Genomic DNA, 12,901 nt, shown 5'->3' with positions numbered 1-12,901 from the left:
CATTTTTAATTTAACTAGTCGGCCGTACGCACGTTTTAGTACCGTAAATAGCCGATATTAAGAGGTTATAAAAGGTGAGAGGAGTGCGGAGGCATATAGATTAGTATAATCTGATCTTTCTCGTAGATTTCATCGAATTTAGGGGTTAGATAGCTTCCGTGACCGTCGAGTATGAGAAGCCGATACCTCCCATTCGTACGTAAAGAAGTCATCGGAATAAAGAGCTTTTCGAGCTAGCGAAGTCTAATTTTATTAGAGGTCTAACTATTTAGACTAACTTTAAATCGCTAGTTATCCGGAAGGCCGTCGAACTAAGATTCGAGGAAGACTTTACCTTTAAAAATAACACACGGAGGGAGGGCCCACCCCGAAGCATTCGTACACTTAATAGTAGTCACCTATTCACGATTTCTAGGTTATAAAACTAAGCGCCGACTAGAGAGTTCACTCCTCGTGATCACCTTCGCCGTAGCGATTAACCCTATCGCGAAACTAGACTTATCGAAGTTATAAACGTTATTAGGGTCGATTCTAAATTAAAGGATAGTTTTTTAAATAAGATTAAACCATTCCCTACCGATTTTTAGGTCTTCGTATTTTATACGCTTATAATTATATCATTTTAAGAACTAGGAGGATAAGAGAGGATGCCTCTTAATAAACTTTATAGCCTAATTTTCGCTGACTGAAGGAACTAGGGTAGTTCTGCGCTTTTCGAGAAGAGGATTAGCCGTTTCTCGTACCATAGAAGGCCGGGGGACTCCTCCACGTAGATCTATAGAGATAATCCATTTTTTAAGTGGTTACTCCTTAGTTTTAATTAACTTAAGGTTATTAGCGCGTGCTTTAGACTAAAAACTATCACCGGCGAGGCGACGTTATAAGGTAGAGCGGGGGACTTAAATATACGTGCTGCTTCACGAATTATAGTTTTTTCTTAATTCTTAGTAGCCTGGATAGCTAATAAGATCCTACCCTCCTGCTTTATTAGATTTTTAGAGGATTAAGACCGAATTAGTGGCATGGTGGGTGGTTAAAATGATTAAGTTCTAATTCATGGAAGCGTTCTGGGTGGTTGGCTCACTCACTGGCGTGGCCCACTCACTAGTGAAATACGTTATACGACGAATTAAATATACCATTTAACGTTAGGGATACTACTATTATAATAATCTAGTCTATTAGTATAGACACTAAAGACATTCTTAAATAGGTAGAAAGGCGATAAGCTAAAGACCTAAAGATAGTCCGCCGAATTAGGGATATCTTAGTATAGAGACCTAGTAATAAAGGCTAGTTAGTCGACCGACGCCTTAGAATTACTATGGTACTAAGGACGTATATACGTGCTAAAGAAAGAGGGTATTCGTATAAAACTACTATGAATATATTACGATAACCCTACGGTAGGCTATTTTAGCTAGGCGAGAACAGAGGAGTTATTATAATATAACTACTATTAGGTCTAGATATAAGAAGACATTAAAAGATATATTAAATCTTATAGAATCTACTAAACAGCGTAAACACTAAGGCATCGACCTTTCGGTAAGCTTAAGCCGCTACCGATTCTATGTCGACCCTTTACCGAATTATTAATGGATTTTATTATAGGATTACCTTAATCGATCTAGAAAGGAAGGATAGTCGATGCGATTTTAGTGGTTATAGACCGTTTCTCGAAATAGTGCCTCTTCTTCCTAGTTTTAACTACGATAGACGCTGCGGAATTAGCCGAGCTATTCTATTAAGATCACTAAATAGCATTATATCCGACTAGGGATTTATTCTTATAAGTAGGTTTTAGTTAAAACTATATTATCTATTAAAGATAAAACTAAGGTATTCGATAGAGTTTTACCCCTAAACTAATAGCTAAACGGAGAGGATAAATTATAGCTTCATGTTTTAACCATAATAACTTAATTTAATTCCCGCTATAGGTAGATAGGTATTAATAAGCATTTTAGGTGACATATAGTAATTTTAAGGAGATCGAAAGCTTATATTATTGTCGTATTAAAAATTACGTCGCTAGGCTCCAGAAATATATATATGTCAGTTACTAGAAGATTAACTTCTTTGAAACTCCCTAAAGTAGCTAGATATCATATAAAAACCGCGGAATTAATAGGAAAAGCTAACATAGACCACCGTTATTAAGATATTAAGTTATAATCTATCGCATTTACTATGTGTTTTAGAGATGGCGGCTTATATGTGAAATACGTTATTACCTACGTTACTTTATTAATAAATAGTGAAAAGACGTGGCCCTCGCTAACGTATTTCACCACCGAGTGGATCACACCACCGAGTGGATCAGCAAACCTAACCCTATGAATTTAATTCCATTTATCTCAACCAAAACGCCATTAAATTAATTCAACTAATTAACTGGTCTATCTGGACATGTTTCTCTTCTATGCCCTGGCAATCTGCATATTCCACACCCCCGGGGGGCCGCGTACGTGGCTGAATAGCCGATTCTCTAGGTACACTGGGATCCGGGGGGGGTGCTTCACCTGCTTCCTATTACTGCATAATTAATGCAGAGGCTTCTTCGACTAAGAGTCCTTCTTCGGAGGGTATATGCCTTCGAGATCTAGCCCGCTTTTACTTCTGCTTCTCGTTAGCAGCGCGTAAATCGCTGACTTCTTTCTCGAGAAAAGCAGCAGACTGCATAGTGATTTAATAGGCTTTTAAAACCTGATTTATCGCGTAATTTAGCGGGCTCGGAGGGCTCCTCGATCTAGTACGAAGTAAAGCTTTAATTAACGAAGCTTACTTTTATAATTACACGTAGTTCGAGGGCGTTTTAGGGTCCTAATCGCTCCCCCCTACTCGGAGAGGGGGTAGGAGTTCGAAGTTAAATATCTAGCTTCGAGATCACTTAATTAGGTATAAAAGGTACTAAACTAGCTACTTTAAAGCTATTCTTAATCGTCTCCGATTTAAAAGCTTCGATTCGTGCGAGGGGGTATATTTCGAGGAAGTTAAGTTTATCGATATAGTTAATCCGAGTCCGCATTTTTATTTTAGCCAGCCGACCATACGATCGTTTTAACACCGCAAAACAGCCGATATCGAGAGGCTATAAAAGGTGAGAGGAGTGAGGTGGCATATAGATCGGTACCACCTTATTTTACTCACAGATCTTATCGAATTTCGGGGTTAAATGGCTTCTATGTCCGTCGAGTATTAAAAGTCGATACCCCCCTTCGTACGTAAAGAAGTCATCAGAATAAAGAGCTTTTCGAGCTAGCGAACTCTAATTTCATTAGAGGTCTAACCGTTTAGACTAACTTTAAATCGCTAGTTATCCGGAAGGCTATCGAACTAAGATTCGAGGAAGACTTTACCTTTAAAAATCACACACGGAGGGAGGGCCCACCCCGAAGCATTCGTATATTTAATAGTAGTCACCCATTCACGATTTCTAGGTTATAAAAGCGACCGCCGACCGTGGTATTTATTACTCGTGATTATCTTTACTGTGGTAATTAATCCTATGGCGAATCTAGTCTCATTAAAGTTATAAATATCGTTAGGATCGATCCTAAATTAAAGGACTATTTTTTAGATAAGATCGAACCATTCAGAAATGATCTTCGGCTCTTCGCACTTCGCGCGTTAGTAATCGTAGCGTCTTAAGAATCGGGAGGAGATATAGGGATGCCGGTTAATAAAGTTTATGGCCTAGTTATAGCTAACTGAAGTAGCTGGGGTAATTCCACGACGTTAAAGTAGTATATCGGCCATTTCTCGTACGGAGGCAGGACGGGGAGCTACTCCACGAGAATCTATAGAGAGAATCCATTTTTAAAGAGATTCCTCCTTAGTTTATGTTAATTTATGAGAATTTACGCGTGAAATCGCGCGGTGGGGGATATGCTGTAGACGGCGTTAGAGAGTGCTTCTAGGGACTTCAAAATGGCGCGCTGCTTCACGAAGAGAGAGCTTTAGCTGGGTTTTTATAGCCTGGATAGCTAATAATACCCTACCCTCTTACTCTATTGATTTTTGAGAGGTTTGAGAGCGAATTGGTGGCATAGTGGGTGGTTGAATTAATTAAGTGCAAATTGAGGGACGCGTTTTGGGTTGGGTGGCCCACTCGCTTGTGAAATACGTTATAAGGTTTATAAGAGTAGGGTACTAATACTAATACTCTTTCTAAAATATATAGGTAGGCGTTCGTATAATACCTTAAATATAAGTTAATATAGGATAGATAATAAAAAGATATAACTTATCACTATTAAGGTATTCCTTAAGCTTATTATATTCACTTAATGCTAAGGGCTAGGACCCTTCTACCTCGCATTCTATTTTAAGCTCTAAAATCGCGATTACGGATAATCGAGCTCCGGATAATGATTATATATCTAAATAAAGTTTCTTATAGGACTAAAAGTATTCCTTAAGACTTACTCGATAGATTATACGCTAGTTATTAACCGGATTATCCTAGTCCTTTCCTTTAAAAAAGTTAAGCTTTTATTAGGGTGAGAGAATAGTGCTAATTACGTAAAGATTATTATTAATTTAATCGGTCTAGCTATAATATTATAAAAGCTTCTTCTCTGCTGCATTAAGAGAAGTAAGCATAAGCTGCTTCTACATAACCTTCTTCCGTTTTAAAGTAGTCTTTAACTTCTTAAGGTAGTTAAAGAGCTTATTATAGATATTAAAGATTAGGTGAATACTAATATCCTTAGTTTTAGAAAGAAGAGTAGTGAATATAAAGAAAGGCTAGGTGATCTAAAGAAGATAGTTAATCTATCGCCATTCTTCTGGACTTAGTGTAAAGTGTTCCTAGTCATACTAAGCGCAGAATTAATAAAAGGTTAATTAGAGCCGTTTAGCACGTCGGAGCATTAAAAATGTCGAATTCTAGCGAGTTCGGACATCCTAGATCGGAATAAGCCTTAGCTCCTTAGTTTAAAGGTTATAGAATGACTCTCTCCGCTGTGGACTTACGTTAATGTAGATAGTAAGGTTTCGGACCTATATAAGAATAGAAGGATTAGTATAATAAAAGTAGAGTTATAGGGATATACCTTATTAAGCGTATTAATAATTTCTCTTTTTTATTGCCTTATACGAAGAGATCGAACACGGTCGTTAGACTAGTCTATCTCCGCACTCTCATTCTTTAGAATTACCTTCATCTTCCTAAGAAGATCATTCAGACTAAGCTGAATAATATGGGTAATATAAGGAACCCGAACGATTATAGCACTATTATTTAGCTTAAGCGACTAGAGTGATTCTTAGATACTTACCATCATAATATTATTATTTAATGCATTATCGGTGGTGACTATAAGTACTCGATCTATAATCTTATGCTGATGGAGGAGCTTTAAAACCACGTCACTTAGGTTAACACCTAAGTGCGAGCCAGATAATGGTTTAAATCTAAGAAGAACCTCTCGATACTCCTAATACTAGTTAAGGAAGTAGCTAGTAATAGCCATAAAAGCCTATCGAAACGGAGATATCCAGTAATCTAATATAATCGAAAGCTTTATATTAGGAGGAAGCTTATTAAGAATAGACCGTTACTATTCCTAGACATACCGCCGTAGTCGAGACCGTATTATGACCGCAGAAGGGATCTATGGTTATGTCGAGTAAGTCGGGTAAAGTTAATAACTTCACGAAATTCTGGGTGTTTAATGAACTTAAAGGGGAGACGGGAGAGGGTAAGTAGTTATAAGAGCCTCTGTTCCTATGCCTCTTACATAAAAACTATTAACTTACTTAGTATGTTCTGCGCCTATTAATCCAGAGAGTTATTAGTAAATAATAATAGAAAAATTATATAATATATACAGCATTCATAAGTAGTCCCTTAATATTACCCTTCTAGGTACTAGATTTATAATAAGTCGGTCTAGCTAAGTGTCGATGAAGTGTAGTTATTCTATACCGCCTATTTACTAGATAATCGAGGACTTTATAGCATTAACGATATATTACCCCTAGTTTACTAGTTTTTATATTAGCCACTTAATTAAATTACTCCTAGTAAGTGGCTATCCGGTTACTATTCTAGTTTAGTCGTTTTTTTATCTTTCTAAACTTAGTCTCTAACTATTAAGAAATAAATTCATCTTTTAACATATCGTTATATAACATATTTCACCCCCAAGTGGCGCACACCCCCAAGTGACGCACCCCATCTAACCCATTAAATTTAAATGCATTTATCTCAACCATGACGCCATTAAATTAATTCAACTAACTGAATGGCCTATCTAGACATGTCTCTCTTCTGTGTCCTGGCTTCCTACATATTCCACACCCCCGGGGGGCCGCGTACGTGGCTGAATAGCCGATTCTCTAGGTATGCTAGGGCCGGGGGGAGGTCCTTTAGTTACCTCCTGTTACTGCATAATTAATGCAGAGGCTCCTTAAACTAAGAGGCCTTCTTCGCCGGGTATCTGCCTTCGAGATCGAGTGCGCTTTTACTTCTGCTTCTCGGTAGCGGCGCGTAATTCCTTATTTTCTTAGGCGAGTAAGATAGCACCTTATATTATGAGACGGAAGCCTTTTATAAGCTGGTTTAATGCACGATCTAACGGGCTAGGTGGGCTTCGAGATCTTATACGAAGTAAAGCTTTAATTAATGAAGCCTATCGACGTAGTTCTTTCTCTGTAGCTAGTGTTTTTAGCGTAAAATTTCGACTTAATTCACTCCCCCGACTTAGGGGGGGGGGGGGTAGGGGTTCGAAGTCGAATATTAAGCTTCGAAATCACTTAATTAGGTATAAAAGGTACTAAACCAGTAGCTTTAAAGCTATTAATAATAGTCTCCGATTTAAAAGCTTCAGCTCGTATAAGGGGGTATGCTTCGAGGAAGTTAAGTTTATTAATATGATTAATCCCGTTCCGCATCTTAGTTTTAACCATCCGACCGTACGATCGTTTTAATACCGTAAAACAGCCCACATTAAGAGGTTATAAAAGATGTGATAAATGCGCTGGCATATAGATTAGTATCACTTTATTTCGCTCATAAATTTCGTCGAATTTAGGTGTTAAATGACTTCCGTGGCCGTTAAGTATTAAAAGCCGATACCGTCCCTTCGTACGTAAAGAAGTCGAAGGAATAAAGAGCTTTTTAAGCTAACGAAGTCCGATTTTATCAGAGGTCTAGCCGTTAGGACTAACTTCGAAACGCTAATCCTCTAGGAGGCCGTTAAACCATGATTTAATAAAGACTTTACCTTTAAAAATCATATACGAAGGAAGGGCCTAGCTAGAAGCATTCGTACATTTAACCATTATCACCTATTCACGATTTCTAGGTTATAAAACCGGCCTCCGACTATAGTATTCACTCCTCGTAATAACCTTCGCAGTTATAGTTAATCCTATCGCGAAACTAGTCTCGTTAAAGTTATAGATATTATCGGGATCGATTCTATATTAAAGGATTATCTTTTAAACTAAATTAAACCACTCCCTAATGATTTTAGGGTCTTTATATTTCGCACGCTCGTAGTTATACCGTTTCGAGAATCGGGAGGAGAGGATAGGATGCCGTTTTATAAATTTTATAACCTAATTTTCGCCGACCGAAAGAACCGGGGTAGTTCTACGTTATTTAAGGAGAAGATCCGCCATTTCTCGTACTATAGAGGGCCGGGGGCTGCTCCACGAGAATCCATAGAGAGATTCCATTTTTTAAGAGATTCCTCTTCAGTTTATGTTAATTTACGTAAATTAACACGAGAAATCGCGAGGTTTAGTATACCATGAAGGCGGCGACGGAAGGTGGATTCGGGTATATTAAAACGGCGTGCCACTTCACGGATTAAAGAGATTTCTTGATTCTTAAAAGCCTGGATAGCTAGTAAGATCCTACCCTCTTACTCTATTGAATTTTTAGAGTTTTAGGGGCGAATTTGTGGCATGGTGGGTGGGTGGTTAAAGAAGAAAGGGTTAAATTAATTGACGCGTTTTGGATGGGGTGCGTCACTTGGGGGTGTGCGCCACTTAGGGGTGAAATACGTTAGAATAAATGCTATTAATCGACCTAGGCTAACACGCTAAAGTGAAGAAGGAATTAAAGGTAGAGGAATTAGGGTAAGAAACCTAGAATTTAAGGTGGTATTAAATGTCTACTAGCTTTCGGAAACCTTATGGGTTAGGAATTACTTATTCGGAAAGCAGAGAAGAGGGTCGACTAAATTCGTAGGATTACCGTCGTAGATAGATAAAGAATAGATATCTAAGAACTAAGAAATTTAAGACATTATTAACTAAATAATCATTTATAGATTATATCAATCAGAAGGTAGACATACTAAGAAAATTAATAAATCCTAGTAAATAGAATTAATTAACCACCCTAAAGTTCAGCTCACTCGGTAAATAGTGAACATGTCATAATATGACCCACTTTAACTTAAAATAATCTCTATAATTAGCTAGATTTACTAGGCTAATTAAGGGCCGCCCTCATCTAGCCCTCGATCCGCCCTCGGAATATACGGGCCGCCCTTAACCCGTTCTTAAAAAATTAGTATTTAGATAAGAAGTATACATTCTAATTTAGACCTAGCAGGGAACCTCGTTCGGACCCTTAATAAACCTCGTTAACCCTCGGCGAGCCTCATATTTCTGACCTCGGTCAGAAAAGTGATAATATATTATACTATTTTATAACCCTTCTAAACTAGTCTGAATATAATTCTCTTATATCCGAAGTATAGAAATAAAATATATTTATTTTAAGTAATATCATATAGATATATATCTATAATATATATTTCTACTACGATATAGACTGATTACTTCTACCACATTAAGTACCGCTTCCATACGGTCGTATAGTATAAAAAAAGCACAGAACTAAGAGAACCATCCTTAAAATATAATATTATCAAATAATTTTAGAATATTTAATAACTTAAATAGTCATAAGTTAGTGATCATAATCCAGTGGACAAAACATATATAAATAACTGTAATTTAAAGTGATAAGTTGGCACTTTTATACATCTAAATTAGGAAAGGTCAACCTTTTTCATGTAAATGAGGGCGGAGGGTCGGGCGGAGGGCTGGAGATACCGGCCCTCTAAATGTTTTTAATGAGGCCTAAACTTAAGAAACAAACTGCTAAGCATCCATCATGATGATCCCCTTGCTGGCCATTTTAGATACACTAGAACGCTTAAGCTAATAAAGAGAAAATACCACTGGCCGAATCTCCACCTAGTAGACTGCGACATCGCCCATGGACGGGCGGGTGGGCATTTCCCACGGGCCTTATGTAAGCGGGAAATGGGCCATATGGATAGGCCCATGGACGGGCCCTACCCTTAGGGCCCACGGGCCGTGGGCGTCGTGGGCGCCCGTGGGCCTTTTTAGTAAGCAAAATTAGCGTAACACGTGATTTTTATTGATAGATTTCAAAATAGTTCAACTAGATTTGTATTTTTTATATATTTACAATCATAATTCCGGAATTTTAATAAGATATATATAAATATATATAGTATAATTTACTATATATCTAGTTTTTTGTTACGGATAATCTACTAGTCAGGGTAGATGCCTGTCAATCAGGTAGGAAAAGGGTATCAATATGCGGGTTCCAAGTCAAAGACTGTTTCTTACAGAACCCTCAGGCTCCTTCTATCTCTTCTTGGTTATATACATCTTTTCCTTCGGATAAGACGGCAAGAGAATGTGATATATCGAGCGGGGAAATCAAATGGGGAGTGGGGTAGAGATTTATAAGACAAAACCGGTTTCAACGCCGGCAGGGTTCCTTTCCTGAATGGATATCGAAAACCCGGGGTTTCACCGCCGTGGCGCCGGGATTCTACCTGGCCCATAAACCTAAGGCAGTACCAATGGGCCTGAGGCACCAATACATATAACCTCATGATTGAAGATATCGTGACATTTTTATATATATTTAAGATAACTTTATATAACGGTGGGCATAGTGGGCATGCCCGCGATGGGCATGCCCGTGGGCGGTGGGCGTTATGGACGGGCACTCGAAAATCTAAATAGCCCACCGCCCACCGTGGACGGGCGATGTCGCAGTCTACCACCTAGACGTCGCCGAATACGTCGGAGATTACCACATTTACCAGGGCGTTACAGCAAAGAGACATAAACCATATGGAGAGCTTTAATCACTACTAATCCCCTCACGACCGTTCGTAGAAATATCGATGGATTTTGTCATAGGCTTACCTCCCGTAACCTATAAGGGTAAACCAGTCGACGCGATCCTTATTATAGTCGATAGGTTCACGAAATGGTCACTATTCCTCCCTATATTAATAATAATCACTGCTGGAGAACTTACCGAGCTCTTCTATAACCATGTTAAGCTACGCTTTAGACCACCTAAGGGCATCGTATCCGATCGCGGATCGTTATTCACGAGTAAGTTCTAGTCGAACTTATGCTATCTATCTAAAATACGCCTCAGACTTTCGACGGCGTTCCACCCTTAAACCGATAGTTAAACGGAACGTATTAACTAAACTCTTAAACATTACCTCCGATGTTTCGTAGCCGATGAGTAATCTCTTTAGCCTTCCCTACTAAGATCCGCTGAATTCGCATATAATAATGCTCCTAATATAATAATTAATACTTCTCCGTTCTAAGCCCTTCTCGGGTATTCGCCCGATTTCCGATAACGTTTCGAGGGCGAAACTCTTCACGGAGAGGTCCTAACGGCATCCGCACGAATTAAAAAACTCGAAATACTCCGTTAAAAACTATAGGAACACTAGCGAAAGGTAAACGAGACCATAGTAAAACACTACAATAAAGACCATATTCCTATACAGTTTAAAAAGGGAGACCTCGCTAGCCTTTTAATAAGAAACCTTAGGTTAAAAGGAAGCAGAAAACTAGCACCCCGCTTTATCGGCCCCTTTCGTATTCTACAGATAATCGGGAAATAAGCTTTCCGCCTAAGCTTATCTCAGTAATATGACCGGATTTATAACGTCTTCTATGTATCCCTCTTAGAACCATAGAGAAAACCAGAGGGAAAGGAGGACGAATTCCTACCGATACCCTATCTAGAAGATAAAGAGGAATATAAGGTTAAAGAAGTACGCGATGAAAAATAAATTAAAGGGGAAAACCACTTTCTAGCCCTCTGAATATAACTAATGGGTCCCCTAGGAAGATATAGAAAACGCGAAAGAAGTAATTCAATCTTATTAGAAACGGAAAAAGGGAAATAATCCCTAAGTTACTAAGAAAGGGTATCGAAAACACCCCGAAAAACTAGAGAAAACGCGCTAACTAACCCGGAAAAGGAAGACTTAATATTAATAAAAGAGATCCTTTAAATCTCTTCTAGAGGTAAAGGGAAATTAATCATAGTCCGTTATATCACCTTATCTCTACCTAAAGCAGCATTATCATTATTATCCGAGTCTAACCTATCCTATGCATCGCGAACCTCCTCCGAAATACTATCGAAAACGACTCGTTTTCCTAGGGTCTATAGAATGAAACCCTCGTCACCTAGTAATAAGCGAACGAGCCCCTAGGAAAAACGCTCTATCCTCTGCAGAGGCTAACCACTTTAGTAATGCGTAACTTAATTAAAGTGCTCCCATAACTACGATTTATACTTAGCCTTAAAATTCACCTTACGCCCTAGAGGCTCTAGTTAGGCCCCAGAGGTATATCGCCACCATTTAATGAATTATGTCTTATTTATTTTTATATACCGAACCCACTCTTTATTATGGCCACTGCCGATTCGTTTAAGGGTTATTAGAGGAGAAGTGGTTACTAGAGTATCGTACTCTAAAACACTGAGTGTAGGGTAATTAATAATATTTAGTGTTTATTAGCTGATTAATTAGTCTGGTATAAGGGGGTTTTAGGAGAGAAGATCGAAATCGGTAAAACGATAAAGAAACTTAATTTAAGATAATGATACCTAAGATGAGGGACCAGCTTTAGATAATGGCCGAAAATCTAACATCTTAAAGTAATAGAAATAAGGTGTATAGATAGCTTAGAAAGAATAAACGGAGTTATAAAAGAAATGTACTCACATAATTAGGTAGCTCTGGTCTATGGAAATAAGAGGAGTAGGGATTTAGTAATGATTAAATCCATCTTTATAAAGGGTGATATGATAGATCTTAAGCTATAACGTATTTCACAAGCGAGTGGGCCACACAAGCGAGTGGGCCACCTAACTAAACCCATTGAATTCAACTATACTTTTCTCGACGAAAACACCATTAAATTAATTTAACTAACTAACTGGTCTATCTGGACATGTTTCTCTTCTATGCCCTGGCAATCTGCATATTCCACACCCCCGGGGGGGGGGGGGGGGGGGCCGCGTACGTGGCTGAATAGTCGATTCTCTAGGCATGCCGGGGCCGGGGAGAGGTGCTTTACTTACTTCTTGTTGCTGCATAATTAATGCAGAGGCTTCTTTAACTGAGAGACCTTCCTCGGAGGGTATCTGCCTTCGGGACCTAGTCCGTTTTTGCTTCTGCTTCTCGTTTTCAGCCCGTAAAACCTTATTTTCTTCAGCTAGTAAAATAACACCTTGCATTAAAAGACGGAACCCTTTCACCAGCTGGTTTAATGGGCGATCTAATGGGCTAGGCGGACTTCGAGATCTTATACGAAGTAAAGCTTTAATTAACGAAGCCTATCGACGTAGTTCTTTCTCTATAGCTAGTGTTTTTAGTATAGAATTTCGACTTAATTCGCTCCCCCTACTCGGAGGGGGGGTAAGGGTTCGAAGTTAAATATTAGTTTTAAGCTACTTTCTACCTTATTCACTAGCTTAAATATTAGTAATATTCTTCTTAATATATTACTTAAATATAAGATAGAAGATTAGATATTAAGATTAATAAAGATAATATAT

This window comes from Penicillium robsamsonii, assembly GCF_028829455.1.
Source record: "Penicillium robsamsonii strain IBT 29466 chromosome Unknown utg000008l_segment0_segment0, whole genome shotgun sequence".
Lineage (NCBI taxonomy): Eukaryota > Fungi > Ascomycota > Eurotiomycetes > Eurotiales > Aspergillaceae > Penicillium > Penicillium robsamsonii.
Note: the sequence above shows the minus strand (reverse complement) of the source record.